The sequence below is a fragment of the Oratosquilla oratoria genome, chromosome 4 (genome assembly GCF_046742065.1).
Source record: "Oratosquilla oratoria isolate Oo_2021 chromosome 4, ASM4674206v1, whole genome shotgun sequence".
In the NCBI taxonomy this organism is placed as follows: domain Eukaryota; kingdom Metazoa; phylum Arthropoda; class Malacostraca; order Stomatopoda; family Squillidae; genus Oratosquilla; species Oratosquilla oratoria.
The window spans coordinates 8,168,416-8,172,696 of NC_134780.1; the positions used below are offsets into that span (position 1 = coordinate 8,168,416).

The 4,281-nt window shown below is 38.8% G+C and overlaps 1 protein-coding gene across 1 annotated transcript in view; it reads left to right on the forward strand.

The window, feature by feature from the left end:
* Positions 1-1,440: 1,440 nt before the first annotated feature.
* The window catches only part of LOC143024612 (mite allergen Der f 3-like), a 33,442-nt gene continuing 30,601 nt past the window's right edge, over positions 1,441-4,281 (forward strand). Inside the window, exon 1 of the mRNA XM_076183475.1 lies at positions 1,441-1,522. The gene's annotated coding sequence lies outside the window, so the exon portion shown is untranslated. The remainder of the gene's footprint in view (positions 1,523-4,281) is intronic.

Here is a 4,281-nt window from a genome sequence, read left to right on the forward strand (position 1 = left end):
TTACGTTATCTTTTGGCAACATTTGAGAGAAATTATTGATGGATTGGTTAAAAGGAAGTTTTAGGCAGTGTTTGTTCCATTTTTGATGTTGAGATGGATGGGAAGTGGATTTATAATAACTGGTTTTGGCTTTGCTTAAGGCTTTGTTTGTAAACCAGTCTGGGTACCCTAATCTTTTCAACTGAGTTTTGATGACGGAAATCTCTGAATCTAAATAAGATGGGCTACATAATCTAAGTGCCCTAAGAAAAAGACCCGAAGCAACGCTATATTTGATACTATCAGGATGTTTTCTGTAGAAGTGTACATAACTCCCAGTATGTGTGGGTTTTCTGTACACTGTGAAAGAAAGAAGATGATAATGTCTCATGACTGAGATGTCCAAAAATGGTAATCTGTTATCCACTTCCCATTCCACTTTAAATTTAACCAATTCATCAATAATTTAACCAATCCATCAATAATTTCTCTCAAATGTTGCCAAAAGATAACGTAAATATTATTTCTAGTTATCCTAACAATCTTTCCAGAAAAGTAGTTAATAGTGGGTTCTCAGTGCATATATATATATACATATATATATATATATATATATATATATATATATATATATATATATATATATATATATATATATAAACAGAAATATCAATCAGCCAATCAATCATTTATTGAGCCAATTAATCAATCGTAGGGCATTGCATATGAGACTGTACGACATCTTAGATTTTGTGTGTGTGTATGTGTGTTTGTGTGTGTGTGTATGTGTGTTTGTGTGTGTATGTGTGTGCTTGTGTGTATGCATATGTGTGGGTGGGTGTTTTCGTACGTGTATATGTTTGTGTTTGTGTGTGTGTGTGTGTGTGTGTGTGTGTGTGTGTGTGTGTGTGTGTGTGTGTGTGTGTGTGTGTGTGTGTGTGTGTGTGTGTGTGTGTGTGTGTGTGTGTGTGTTTGTGTCTGTGTATGTTTACCTAGTTGTGTCTTGAGGGAAGGGGAGCTACGCTCGTGATGTCTCTCCTTTGTATCTCGCAGTGTCTAGTTTGCTATTAAGTTCGTGTATGGTTTGTGCGCACTCTACTGTTCCATCCAATTTGTTCCAAGTGTCCACCACTCTGTGTGAAAAAAACGTGTGTGTGTGTGTGTGTGTGCCTGTGTGTATGTGTGTGTGTGTGTGTGTGTATGTGTGCCTATGCATGTGTATGTTTTTGTATATATGTGTTTTGTTGTGTGTGTATATGTACATATACATACATATGGTATATATATATATATATATATATATATATATACATATATATATATATATATATATATATATATATATATATATATATACATATATAAGTTCTTACTGATGATTCGCTCTCAAAGTACCACGGTGAGTCAAGCTAGTGTTTCAATGCAGGTGGCTTTGTGCTGTACCTGCTTGGGGGCTGTGTACTGACGTCAGATGCTATGAACTGAATATAATTTCTTTCGCCTTCAACTGATCTCATTCACTCGCGTGCACTCGGCAGAACAGGTAAGATTGTTCGTGATCTGTGTGTAACAACTTATCAAAGGCTTTTATGGTTTTATATTTTGTACATCATTTCTGCGTGTGCAAGTACAAACTCATTCAGTACCTTGTAGTAATGTTTCCTTTTTCAAGCTGGTCAACTAGAGACAATATCATTCTTGCGTACGGTTCACAACTGGCATCTGTCATTCTGGTCTTGAATTGCTCGGGAAACGAAATCTACCTTAGTCAAATTCTGTAATAAGCTAAAACTCGTAAGTGACATTTGATTCCGAGAAAATCTACCTTATGAATTCGCCGGAAAAGGCTGGGAATGGTATACATAAATGAATAAGTCATCGTAATTAGATTTGAGTGAATTTAATTGCATACAATCGTGTTTTTAGTTTTAATGTACTCGAAAAATATTTATACATTTATGTACATTCATACATATGATATATATACATATATATATATACATATATATATATATATATATGTGTGTGTGTATATATATGTATATATGTGTATATATATGTATATATATATGTGGATAGGAGGTAAGGGAACACGGGCTGAGGGAAATACTTTTATTCCTGACTAGTTTCGCCTGAGTGGCTTCTTCTGAAGAAGCCACTCAGGCGAAACTAGTCAGGAATAAAAGTATTTCCCTCAGCCCGTGTTCCTTACCTCCTATCCACATTCGTCACAATGTATACACACACACACACACATATATATTATATATATATATATATATATATATATATATATATACATATACATATATACATATACCAAAGGCTTTTTCCCCCTACATGGGGGGGTAGCCAAAAAGAAAAAGGCATAGAAAACACTCCCACCCATTCCATTTCCTATATATTCCACTCCCCTCCCTCCCTCATATCTTGGCACCTCCTGGATGGCGGGTCATCCCTGCATCCTGTACACTGCCCTGGGTCAGAAGCAGTGTCGCAAGACACAGCACATCAAGAGAGAAACCGCTACATAAATTCGGCGACCTCCCCCTCTCCGTCCCCTCATGCAGAAAAGGAGAAGACGGTGAGAAATCCCTTCGGGCTGCGTCAATTATTTTTCTCATACACACTTCCTCACCCCCATCCCCCACCCACTCCCCCTCATGCATCACAGCATCATCTATACAAAACCCCTCTCCATTCACCGTTATCTTCTGTCCTCTCCCGTCCTTCTTCTACAGACATTCCTCTGTTTTGTAATGCCCTTTTGACGACATTCATCCATCTCATCCTAGGACGCCCCCTCATATTCACTCTTTCCACCTCTGCCTTCCACACTTCTTTTACTAATCTTTCTTCACTCATTCTTTCCATGTGCCCAAACCATCCTAATACCCTTACATCAATCCTATCTCCCAGTTCCCTTTCCACCCCTGTTCTCCTCCTCACCTCCTCATTTCTCACTCTATCTACCCTAGTAACCCCTATCATACTTCTCAGACACCTCATCTCACACACATTCAAACTCTTTCTCTCTTCTTCTTTCATGTTCCATGTTTCTGCCTCGTACAATGCTAATGGCACAGTCACTCCTTCATATAACCTCCTCTTTAGCATCCATTCCCAAATGTCTATTTCTCATTACACTTTTCGATCCACCAAGGCATTTACTTGCTTCTCTCAATCTACATTCTACCACCACCCACACACCTCCCTTTCCTGCCACATTCGCACCCAAGTATCTAATACTATCCACTTCCTCCAGTCTTTCACCCTTAATGATCCCCTCCAGCCTACTGTCACTCTCTCCCCTTGTACATCTCATCAACTTACTTTTACCCACATTTATCTTCAGCTTTCTTCTTTCACACACCTTCTCAAACTCTGTCACTAACTTCCTCAATCCCTCCTTTGATCCTGCTACAAGCGCAGTGTCGTCAGCAAACAACAACTGGCTCACCTCCCACTTTTCTCCATTTTCTTTAATCATCTCCAACACCTTACCCACTACCCTTGCATTTACCTCTCGCACCACCCCATCCATGCATAGATTGAACAGCCAGGGCGACATAACACATTCCTGACGAAGTCCCACCTATACCTCCAACCATTCACTCTCTCCATTTCTAATCCTAACACACGCTCTACTACTCTCGTAAAAACTCTTAACAGCTTTCCTCCTATTCTATATATCTGTAGTACCTCCCACAGTGCCTTCCTGTCTACCCTGTCATAAGCCTTTTCCAGATCCATAAAAACCCCAAAAACATCTTTACCTTTTCCTATAGATTTCTCACATATCTGTCTTACCACATAGATCTGATCTGCACAACCTCTACCTGTCCTAAACCCACAGTGTTCCTCACTAATTACTCCCTCTGTTCCTCTCCTAATCCTCTCAATCAAGACCCTCCCATAAGCCTTCCCAACTACGCTCAACAAGCTGATCCCTCTGAAACTACTACACTCACACTTGTCCCACTTTCTCTTGTAAAGCGGAACTATACAGGCACTCCTACAGTCCTCCGGCACTCTACCCTCTCTTAAACAAACATTAAAGAACCTCACCAGCCAGTCCACCATCACTGTACCTCTTTTCTTCAGACATTCTGCATGGCATCCATCCAGACCAGGTGCCTTACCTGCTCTCATCATCACCCCCACCCCATATATGTATATATATATATATATATATACATATACATATATATATATATATATATATACATATATATATATATATATATATATATATATATATATATATTATCAATGTATTTGGGCAGGAGTTTTTCTCTAATG